The following is a 12,143-nucleotide window of genomic DNA, read 5'->3' as shown; positions in this document are numbered from 1 at the left end:
TGAATGAAGAAACCAAGTCACAAAAGATAATGTACAATATGATTCCATTAAAAAAATGTTAAAACACACACAGAGCGTAACGGTAGCAGACATGGATGGGGCCCTCACGGCATGCCCTGCATGGTGCTACGGGCTTCCCATCGTCATTTCCTGCAGTCTTCCTATCAACCCTAGGAGCCAGGTTCTGGCTCATTTCACGTACCCTCATGTCACATAAACGTGGAAACCGAGGCACAGACATAAAGGACCTGCTCCCACGTCCCATCTTGAAGCCTTTAGGGTTCTGAGTTCCGTATGGCGCCTGGAGCGCCCTCCCACAGGGGGACCGGGGCAAAACCGTGTAAAGCCATGTTCTGTGGAGATGTGTTGGAGGTGTGTCATGTGGAAAAGGGTCGGCTGTGCGTGGTGTGTCCCAGGCTGGGCACGGGGAGGCCCGCTGTGGCTGGCGAGGAGGAGGAAGGGCTTCCTAGTTGCTGCTGGGCAGGGAGGAAGCCTGCATCCCCGGGAGTAACCAAGAATGAGCTGGGGAAGGGTTTCACATCAGGGAGACCTCCGAGGACTTTTTTATTTTTTAAAATTTATCTTTATTGTTGAACATATTACAGATGTGCCATTTTTTTCTCCATTGACCCCCGCCCCCCCCCACCCCCCGGCTCTGCACCCATCTGCCCTGAGGATTTCTAATTTTCGCAGTCTACGAGCTGGCCAGGGAGAAAACCCAAGGCTTTCTCCGGCCCGGTGCGGGGCAGAGCATCCAGGGGCTCAGGAGCTGCTTTGCACCCCTATGATGGGCTGATTTTTTGGGTCCTCCCAATACGTATGTTGAAAACCTACACCCTCATGTGATGGTATTAGGAGATGGGGGGCCTTTGGGATATGATTTGAATTAGATGAGGGCAAGAGGGTGGGGACCTCATGAATGGGATTAGTGTCCTTATAAGAGTCAGGAGAACCAGGTTTGTGTGCCTCAGTGGTTGAGCAACAGCCTATGAATCAGGAGGTCATGGTTTGATTCCCTGTCAGGGCACTTGCCTGGATTCGCTCGGTCCCCGATAGGGGGCGTGCATGAGGCAGCTAATCAATGATTCTCTCTCATCATTGATGTTTCTATCTCTCTCTCCCTCTCCCTTCCTCTCTGAAATCAACTATATATAGTGAGAAATAAATTTCTGTGCCATGAAGATGAAAAAGGTTGAAAATCACTGCCCCAATCCCATGGCTGCGGTCCTTCTAAGAAGAGAAAATGTAGACAGAGTCAGAGACATTGGGAGAACGCCGTGTGAATTTGGAGGCAGCGATTGGAGTGATACCTCCACAAACCAAAGAAGGCTACAAATCCCGGGGGGAGGGACACAGAGCTGCTTCTCACTCAGAACACCCCGAAGGAAGCACCCCCCCGCCGCCCCGTCCCACCCCCATGCTAATACCTGGACTTTGGACTTGTAACATCTAGGACTGCAAGAAAATACATTTCTGCTGTTTAATCGCCATTTGTTAGAGCCGCCCCAGGAAAAGAGTACAGTTTCTTACATGTCAATTCAAGCCCAGAGTGCCTCTTTTTCCTCGCCTAAAACCAGCAGACTTCTTCAGAACCCACTCTCAGAATCCTTTTCTCTCGGGTCAGCTCAGATCTGGTTAGGAGGCTTATTGTATGAGTCCATCTGGCAGCTGCCTCAGGAGGCGATGGAGGCCAATGGGTGAGTGAACAGCTCATTCCTGAGGCCCCCAGAGAAGGCTCCGTGGAGGAGAGGCCTGAGAGAGAGCAGAAACTGGAGATGCAGGGCAAGTAGCGTCTTTGAGAGGGAACAGAGAGCAGTGCACGTAAAAGCACCTGGCATGATAAGGCGTGGTGTTTATTACATTGTAGGTGGTCAGTTCATGGTAGCAACGAAAGTGAAAGGATGCACGCTGTCCTGGAAGCAGCTGAACTCAGGCAAGAACCACTGTAAACTTGCTAGATACAAGTTTTAGGCAAGAGCATCCTTAACTACCTTGGCTTGAGGGAATTGTCAAAGGCAGCGGGGAAACCACGCCTTTGGCCTCAAAAGTCATGGCTTCTGGCTTTGACTCTGCCGCTTCCTAGTTCTTGTGAAGTTGGGAAAAATCATCTCTCTCTGAACCTCACGTTCCTAACTGTGAAATGGAGATGATAAATGTGCCTTAGCTGACACAGTTACACAGATGGAATGGCAACGAATTTACAAGTGCTGTATGAACTGCAAAGCACAATATGAACGTAAAATATTATCCATCTTATGATTGGCTGGCCAATCTTGACCGTCCTGTGAATGCCCCATACCCACTTGTGCCTCTGAGTTTTCGCTCATGGCCTTTTTGCCCACTTGCAAGTCCCTCTGTGTTGGTTAGGATTAGAGGTGGACACACGTAACAGAAGAGTCAAGGCAACAGGGGTATGTTTCTCTCTCATGTAATAGTCTGCCGGCTTCCCGGGGCTGGTGTGGGGGACTTAGGGTCATTGCCTTTTGTTGCTCTGCTGTGTCTGGTTGCCATTTCCAAGGTCACTTTATGGCCCAAAGTAGCTGCTGGAGCTCCAGCAGGCATCCACATTTCAGCAAGGAGGGGTCAAAGAGAGGGCAGGCTTCCTGTCTTTAAAGACACTCTCTAAAATTTGCATGTACCCCCTTTTTATATATTCTATTGGCCACAACTTAATCCCATGGACACATCTATCTTCCGGAGGAACTGAAAAATGTGTTTTAATTCTGGGTGGTCATGCGCCCAGATGAAACTGAGGGTTTTATTATCATTGAAGAATAGAGGGGAATATTTAGGAAGAACTAGCATCTCTACCATTCCACTCATTTCTCCTCCATGGACTCATATTTCGTTCTTCGAGATCAAGTCAAGCTTATCTGAAAAATAAGGGGTTTGGATCATTAGGAAGACACCTAGCTAGTCCATAGGCAGGCAGCAAGCTAAAGGCTTTGACATGAATCATCTCATTTACCTTGCAGTGCAGCTGTGGGGGAGGTGCTATCATTGCCTCTTATAGATGAGGATGAGGATTGTGGCTCAGAGATCTATGCATGTCATAGTTTAGGTTTCCTGGGACACAAACTCTGAGATGTAGAGCAGCAGTTAGTGGGCAGGACATGGATCAGAAAGCGCTCTGGGGGCTAATGCCCGTGCAAGAGAGGGAGGGGATGGAAGCAGGACTGGGCAGAAGGGAAAGTTGGGCTGTGATGCAGTTTCAATAAAGCTCTCAGCTGGCTCCCAGGGACGCTGGAGCTAGGATAGGCCTGCAGAGCTGTCCCAAGCCAGCGCTGGGGGGACAGGCCTGTAGACCCTAATGCTGGTCACTCACTGAACACAGGCTGTCCCAGGAAGAGGGCCTGACATTGGGCAAATCGCTCTCTTTAGCTAAGCAACCCCGGAGGAGGCTGAGAGCTGAGGGCTCCCTGCTGGCAGCACCCCCAGCGGCTGCACCTGTAAGTCCTTCCTTCTTGAAGCAGGACCCCGGAGGGATCAGGGCTCCCCACGTCAAGCCTCTTGCCTAAGCTCGCATGAAGCAGCAAGTGACAGAGACGGGACTAGCACCAGGACATGTGACTCCAGCAGCTGGGCTTTCGCGCTTAAACGCTTTGCTCCAAGTCACAGCTACCAGGAAGTGCCCACCACGCAAGCAGCCTCCCCTACACGCTGAAGGACTTTGCTCTACTGCCTCTTTAGGGTCTCTGTGGTACCTTCTTCTGGAAACTGTGCCTCCGTGTTTCCTACGTACCGTGCTCTCTTCTCTCTGAACAAGCTCCGGCCGTTAACAGTGACAGATCGAGTCAGTCAGAGCAGAGCTTTGCTGACCGGGTCTCCTGGGGGCTCAGCCCTCTGCCGGTGCAATCGGATTCCGAAGCCAGGATCCTGCCCAGCAGACGTGCAGCCTGCTCGGACAGCCAAGGCCGCCACCCACTGAGGCGCTGGCGACTGTGGCAGGAGAGAGTGGCCGTGAGTTCTGCCCGTGAGCCCTGCCTGTCTGCTTTCAGAGGCAGGAGAGGGCACCTGCTGGGTAGGAAGCCCTGTGCTCACACCTCCTCTGCTCTCCTGCCCATCACAGCCTCCAGGAGGCTAGAGCCAGACTGCCTTCCCTTAGAACCTGTCGGGTGCTCAGTACGTAGGAAATGGTTTCAGAACTTCAGGCCTGGAGGGAGGCAGTCCCATTTCTCACCTCAGAGATGAGGAAACAGAGGCACAGGAAGCAGCATGACCTGCCCAAGGTGACACCCAGGTGGCAGAAGCATGGCCGGGCTGAGAACCGGTTTCCGACCCCTAGCCCAGTCTACCGCCCAAGCTGCCCCTGCTAAAGGAGGGCAGAGGCGCCGATGCAGGCTTCAGGCTGGTCCCTGCCTGCTGGCATTCTCAGCAAAGCACTCAGGACCGTCACTGTCACAAGGAAGAGGAGAAAAAACATCCGATCAGGAAGAGCAGGCCCCTGGAGACACCCACAGAGCTCTAGAGCTGATTGCCACCAGGCCCAGCGGCCTCCTTGCTGGTCCCAGGCGGCTGCTCCCAGAAAGGGGGTGGGGAGCAGAGACTACAAACGTTCTTTCTCTCTTGGGCTTAGCACCTGGGGCTGCAGACAATGCCCCGTTGCTGGGAAGATTTAGGGGTGATTCTGTAGGAAGCCAGAGTGTAACAAGTTTCAGATCAACGGCTCACTACGCAGAAAGCTTCGGCCCACCACCCGAGAGAGGCTCCCTCGCACACTAACCCGCATCTTCCCCCCGAAACATCTTAGCCCCGTGAAGCAATAAAACAGTCTGGCCTAAGTTACCGGACCTCTTTGAAGTCCTGGAGAGGCCCATAAATAAGGCAGGTCCCCGGGATGGGGGGCGTTCATTTCGAGGGATCCCCGTACAACTCTTTCAGAGTCTCATTGATTTGTAGCCACCTCTAAGTCAATTTCCTGGGGCTCATAAATCTTGATGGGAGCAAAACTAAAATGTCATCGATATTTATTTGATGCATTTCTTACCACTCCATAGGAGAGGAAGAAGGGGGAAAATGTCGGCATTCTCACCCGCCACCCCGGAGCAGGCATGGGACGCGGCCGATCCCCACGCCTCGAAGACCGCTCCGTCGTGAACCATAAACCCCGGGTAACAAATGTTCCATTTCATGGTCAGCAAGAGTGGTAACTGTCACTGGAGAAATAAAATTGAGTTATTGTTTCCAGTTTCAAAAGAACAGCAACAAGTATAAAAAAAAAAAAAAAGAAACACAACTGTATGCGATCCCTGTCCTCTTCCCCTCAGACACCTGCAGCCATCTAATGTTTCACCGAATCCTGCCACATAAATGCATAGCTTCACTCACTAATCCATATGGCTCCAGAGACCACTGTTACATGAGAACTTAAACTGACGGGGCCAGGCAGCCCAGGGCAGCTTAATCTTTTTTAATTCAAATCGACTGAGTCCCATGTGGCCCGGAGATGATACCCTATATGCTGCAATCAGACTGACCTAGACTGCTCGTGCTCTAAATGATTAATGAAACTGCCTCGAGTTTGTTTCTATGGTGATTGGAAACCCGACCCGGACAGAGGAATCTGCCATTCACGGTGAACAGAACGGAAAGGGGGGCACTGGGGACCCAGCCGCTGGTGGTGGAGGGAAGATGCCCAAAGGCTTCGAGTTCCTCTCCCTGGCCTGACTCAGTGCGGGGAGGGGACAGGGGGGAAATGGCCCTCTTAGGGAAGTTTTAATGCAACCAAACTGCAGAATTGTTTTTCCACCCTCAAAGAATCTAAAAATGTGTAAGTATTCCTAAAGCCACTGACTGAATAGTTGAGGGAAGATAGCATTTAGCTCACCTTTGGTTTCTTAAAATAAGTACATGTATAAATAAAAGAAAACCATGAAATCCTGGGTCCCTTCTTTAGAATGAATGGTTTTGCCCCGTGAGGAACATTACCAACCAGCTCAGACCTCACATTACCTGTTTACTCTGAGGTCCTGTGCGGTTTTGTTTCTGGTCCTCATAGGGAATGGGTCATATTTGGGCTCCGCCCGGCAGAACTGGCTATGAGAACTGGCCGCGGCAGGCAGGGTGGGAGTCCCGGGGAATTAGGTGCTGCTGGTAGAGAAGCATTGGGTATGAATGGTTAGTGCCAAAGGTCCCCGGCTGCCATCCTCCTGGCGGATCAGTTGGGTCCTATTTGAGGATGGAGCCCACCCTAGCTTTCCTATTGGAGCCCCCACACCCTGCTCAGGTGCCCCAGCATTACAAAATCCTGATTAACGCAGGGAACACCAAAGAACATACCTTGTGACTTAAACATCTAAGGCTTAACCAGTGTGGCTGTTGACTGAGGGAGAATGACTATCTATGAAGGTTGGTGGGGGCATTGCTTCCCTCCTGCCCACCTACCTTTCTTCACCTGACCACTGGCCACCTCTTTAAACACACTGTCCCCTGCCTCTGAGCCTTTGATGGTCCATGTTCCCAAACTTGACTAAGACACGCAGGGCCCCCCAAGGTTTCTTCCCACCTCCCCATTCCAGCTCTATCTCCCATTCATCTCCGTCAACTGTTCTCTGTATGTCCTTCATGAATGTCCCCTTTGCTTTGCTGCTCCCTCTGCCTGGCATGCCCTTCCCAACTCCATGTGCTGGAACAATCCTCTCTGTTCCCCAAGACCCAGCTCACATGCCACCCCAGCACCTAGACATCCCAGTTCCTCAGCCATAGGCCTTCCTTCCCCGTGTTGTGCCTTTTGTAATAGTGTATCCCAGGCTCTGCCGTGTGTGATGGGACATCTGCCCCCAGTTACAGAGCGTGGCACACAGTGTGTGCTCGATCCATGTTTGGTCAATTGAACTTCTTCCACCCCTACTCCTTGGTCCCTGGCTCCACTGACTGCTAGCGGGACGTTCATCTGGCCATTATATCTGCTGTCCCCTGACTGTCACTGCTAGCTGTCCCTGCGTGAGCAAAGGCTCCCTGACCTCGTGGTTCAGCAAACACTCAGGGTTCCTGGAAAGCAACCAGTCACTGCTCTGACCCAGCGGTAGCTCATCTGGCCTGTTTCTCCAGATTGAAACCTTCCCTGTGTTAGGCCTGAGCTGGGACCACCGGGCAGAGTGCTGCTTGGGGGGTCTGAGCCTGGCCTCTCACCCCCGCCCCTTTATGGAGACTCGGCCGTGCCGGGTGCACCTGTCAGGCAGCGCCCTCCTCTGCCGTTGGCAGGGGAAGGAGAACCTGAGGAAGAAGGGGCCTCAGCCAGCCTCTCGCCCATCCAGTCAGATGTATTCACCAATTACCACTGGTAAGCAATCCCTGGCCTTATCTGACTCTCCCACGGAGGGGGTATCATGTGTGCCTGTTTCATTCTCTGGGGACACAGGTGTGGGGCCCTGGCGGGAGGCCGTGGCAGCCAGATGCCTAGGGACAGATATTTGGGTGAGCAGGGACAGGGTGACTGCTCCTGGCAAGTGATAAGCCTGAATCAATGGTGTCGCCAGCATCATCTCCATTCACCAAATTGCCCACCCAATTTCTCACCTGGAGTCCCCAGGCCACTGCCCAGAGCTCAGGGAGTCCTCGCTCACCGGCCCAGCCTCTGTCTCCTCATTTGTGAAGCGGACAAGGTCGCTATCCTTGAGTCGGTAGCACTCTGTAAGGTAAAGCATATCCCTCCCCTGTCGCCCTCATCCCCCCTTGCACCCAACCAAAATGCTCCTTGTCATGCTGTCCATTTTAAAAATCACATTTAATTTTGAGGGGTTCAGAAGAAGTGCCATTGCCTCCATTCAGACGGCCTTCCCTAGGTGATGTGAGGGCTCTGCACTGCCGGGGGCCAGGCCAGGCGGGGGTGGCGGGGTGGGAGGCTGGAGGTGGGGTGCGGCTGGGCCACCAGAAGTTGGGGACCCAGTCAGCTGCTGAGGTGAGGAATGTGAGATGTGCAAGAGATGTGGCGAGAGGGAAGTGAAATCATGAATATTTAGAAGCGGGGGAGAGTGGAATTCAATCTGACACTGATACACACACAGGAGGTTGGATTGATAGCAATAATCTAAAATTAGAAGCAGTCTGTCAGGGGCGTTTAGAGCTCAGGCCCTAGAGGCGGCCTGGGTTAAACACTCCGAATCTGCCACTCACCCGCTGCGTGGCCTTGGGCAGGGAACTCCACCTCTCTGTGCCCTCGGCTTCTTCATCTGTAACACAGAGATAATGAAGTACTTCCTTTATGGTGTGGCGGCCAGGACTGAGTTCATGAGATAGTGCGGGCACACAGTGTGAGCTGGCTGCGTTTATAACTGAATGAAGGTCAACAGCACACCCTTCCTAGAGGCGGTCGGGTTGCTTCCTTCTCCTGGCGCCCCTTTCCCTGCTTCCCAAATCCTCGGCCACCCTCCGTCTCCTTTTAGTTTGCTTTGGCGGGAAGGAGGGTGTGGTCCACCACTGTCCCACAGAAATCTAATGCAGAATGCATGAAATTTAAGACCTTCTAGAAGCCCCTCTCTAAAAGTAAAAATTCATGTTACTAACCTACGTCACTTAACCCAATACATGTAAAATATTATCCTTTCAACATGTAATGAATAAAAAAATTGTGGAAGATATATATGTGTAAATATTACTTCCTAGTTACATGGATGTATGTATTACATCCATGTATATATTTTACATCCTAATCTTTGAAATCTAGTGCATATTTTATACCTACAGAATATCTTGAGTCAGGCACTAGATTGTCATCTGAAATACTTGGTTGTATTTAGATTTCATTAAACTGACAGTTGAAAAGTAGCTCCACATACCTCAGTTGTTCCAAACAACTTGATTCAGCTTTCCAAGAACTGAAACCAGTATCAATTTTTAAATTAAAATACAGTAAGTATTCAGTTTTTCAGATGCACTGTCATCTTCACTTGTCAGTGAAGATCTAGAAGTAGCTGTGGGAGGAATGAAGCTTGAACAAATACTACCTGGCTTGTAGGCACGTCAGACAGAAGGAACAGAGACCCCGATGACACCCTGAGCTTGTCCCTAGTGGTGGTAGGGATGGGTGGGGTGGGGTGAGGAATAGGTGCACTGAGAATTTTCTTTACTCCTTTGAAAACCAATGCATACCAGCACCCACCATTCTCCAGGTGCCAGAGATGCAGCGTTAGTGCTCTGGACTGAATTGTGGTTAACATCTATCTGCCACCTTCTAGTCTCTAACTTCCGGGGAGTGGTGGACTCTGAAATGTGACATCCCTGCCCTGACATTAGTCTGGTGCAGGAATCTGACTGCAGCGCCATTGTGTTAACATGGCAGGTGAGAATCTGCTGTGGGCCAGGCACCATGATCTCAAGTGGGGTGCAGCTTGATGGGTGACCAGCACCTTTGGGTGGGTTGGAACCTCTAGCTCCCTATTGCTTCTGGCTGTGGTGGAAGCCTGTGGCTTCCCCGTGCCCACTGCGCTGTGGCTTCCCCCAGACCTCCCCATCGCCCCTCCTGTCATATCCACCTGGTCACCACCCTCAACATGAGCATTGGGGTGTACTTTGGGTCTGGATCTTTGCTAATGACCTTCCCATGCATAATCCTCATCACTTACTCAGATCCTACCTGCTGTCAAGGTTCTCCTTCTCCAATCAGCCTTCGGCCTGCGTGATCTCCTTCTCCTTGTATTCATAGCTCTTACTGTGTTGGTGGTGAGCTTGGAGCTACAAGGAGGGCAGGCAGCATTATTTAACGACTCACGTTCATGCTTTGTCTCACAGTGTCTGAGAGCTGGACTGCCTGTCATTCATTCTTCTATGAGTCCTACATTCACTCCCTTCCCACCCTCCTCTCCCCGCCCCTCTCAGCACCTGGACACACAGGAGGTTTTCAGGAAATACCTGCTGATGAACTGGTAGCCTCGCCAGGAGGTCAGCCCATGTCATAAGGCTTAGGAGCCCATTTTGCCGGGCAATAACGTACCCACCAAGGATTTGCTGCTTCCACCATTATGTTTCATACAACGCAGGCTACCGCTGAAGCATTTGTGGGAAAATGAATTGTCCTGAAGCCAGCCTTCATTGAGTTCTCTGCCAGAGAGCTTTCTCTTTCTACTGATGTGACTGGAGAAAACAAAATGCTTTGCTCCCTCAGTTAAGACTTCAGTCACGTATGGAAATGTTTTGCTATGGAGCAAATGAATGGCAACAGTAAAAGCAGTAGTAAGCATCACTAACATCATGGATCACTTTCCATTTGCCAGACACTGTGCCAAATGCTTCACTTATATCATTTCATTTCATTCCTAAAACAACTCACTGAGGGAGGTACCACTAGGAAGCCTGGGGTGAGGGAAGGCGTCAAGGGCTCTTGCTTTGGGAATGGGCAGCCTGGGATGTCATTGCCAACTTTGTGATTTTTGGAGAGTGTGCTAACCTCGCTGAAAGATGATGTATGCAAAGTGCTTAGAAATGCAAATTCTACTTTTTCAAAATATTTTAGCTGTTGTCATCATCAGCCCCCACTTTCTAGATGGGGGCACTGAATTACAGAGAAATTAAGTCAGTTGCTCCAAGTCCCAGAGTTAGCAATACCTTAAGATTTAAACCCTGTCTGACCTCATCATCCTTGCTTGTAATCACGACACTACAATGAATACAAATTTATTCATCTTCTTTGCCCCGGGTCCTGTGCTGGACAGTTGGCAACCAATGATCTCATTCAATCTTCCAAATACTTCTGTGAAATGAATTTATTTTCTGGGCAGGAAGGGGCCTGTCGGGGCTGCCAGCTGGAGCAGTATTCGAGGAGGATGGCCCATCCTGGGTAAGAGGGGGCTGCCCCACAGACCCACCCATGGAGTATTGGGCCAGAAGGGAAGGCTGCTGCCCTGGTGGGAAGGGCAGGTCTGGGGGTTATGTAGGAGGGCTGTTAAAGGAAAGCATTCATGAGAGGTCAGGGAAGTTTTCCTGGAATGGAAGTTCCACCTAAAACAGCTGCAAACTTGGTGAAAACGGGGGGTGGGGGGAGGGTTGGTCTGTTTTGTTCACTTTTATGCTAGAACTCACACAGTACCTGACATAGAGTAAATGCTTAATAAATATTTACTGAATACATGGAAGGTGAGCTCAAGTTATGCTCCAGGCAGAGAAAACAGTGCGAGCAAAGGCCCAGAGGTACAAGCGAGCGGGCCATTGGGGGAGCACATGGATCGAGCCTCTTCTCAACCATGGCAAGCCGTGCTCTACTACAGGTGGGGCTCCCGCTGGGCGGGGCTGGATGTGAAGGCTCTCGGGAGTCCAGTTGGCTAAGCAGGGTAGCAGTTCGCCCCACGGCCTGGGGTGGAAGCCCTCGGGAGCAATGAAGAGGACTGCCCTTGCATCCTCAAGCACAGGTGGGAAGATGGCAGGAGGCAGGCAGGCAGAGGAGAGCCCAGGCGGGTGGCACAGGAGCCAACCCCCAGCACCATAGATGCAATGCCAGAGAAAAGTTCAAGGAAATAGAGGAGGTACTCACTGTAGAAGGTGACAGTGTCAAGTGAATGGGAAAGACGCATTCCTCTTTAGGAGTGACACTGGTTAAGAGGAAATTCATCTCAATAAGTGTTTCTTGATTGCTTATTGGAAAATGGTTACAGGTGGAAAGTTAGAGCCCTGATTTTGCAAAGCTCTCTGTACCCTCCTCCCCCTCTGCTCTTATATCTCTTCTTTGATTTATAAGCTGTGTCAGCTTAGATGCCAACTTCTCCAGGACACCTTCTAATCCTCAAGCCATTCCATCTCCCATCGCCCCACCTGCAGACCTCACACATCACAGGAAGCCCTTGTGCTTTATGCTGCAGAGAAAAAGTATCTGTTAAAATACCCATGTCCACTAGCACAGCGCCGAAGGCCTGAGGCACATTTTGTTAAATGTGAAAGAGAGATCTGCAGCTCAATTGTCATCAATTGTAAAATTATTGGATTAAATTAATATGTTGAATAATTTAGTCAAATGGTTCAAAACCCCAAAAATACACAAAGACATACAGTGAAGTCAGGCTCCCAACTTGGTCCCCTCTGTCATATGCATGCTCCTTGCCTCAAAAACTAAACCAAACTATGTACCACTGTTATTAGTTTTTCATATGTTCTTCCAGAGACTTCTAGGTATATATCAAATACTATTTTTAAGATACAAATTATATCATTCCATA

At 50.6% G+C, this 12,143-nt stretch overlaps 1 long non-coding RNA gene across 1 annotated transcript; it reads right to left on the bottom strand.

The window, feature by feature from the left end:
- Nucleotides 1-5,035: 5,035 nt before the first annotated feature.
- On the bottom strand, nt 5,036-7,620 carry LOC107181615. Its single transcript, XR_001512279.1, has 3 exons — nt 7,519-7,620; nt 5,953-6,090; nt 5,036-5,156 (listed from the first exon to the last, which is right to left on the bottom strand). It is a non-coding gene; the product is annotated as an uncharacterized LOC107181615 (long non-coding RNA).
- Between the last annotated feature and the right edge of the window lie 4,523 nt (nt 7,621-12,143).

The sequence above is a fragment of the Myotis davidii genome, unplaced genomic scaffold (assembly GCF_000327345.1).
Source record: "Myotis davidii unplaced genomic scaffold, ASM32734v1 scaffold6, whole genome shotgun sequence".
Lineage (NCBI taxonomy): Eukaryota > Metazoa > Chordata > Mammalia > Chiroptera > Vespertilionidae > Myotis > Myotis davidii.
The sequence above is the reverse complement of the archived record's forward strand: the minus strand, read 5'-3'. Positions and strand labels throughout refer to the sequence as shown.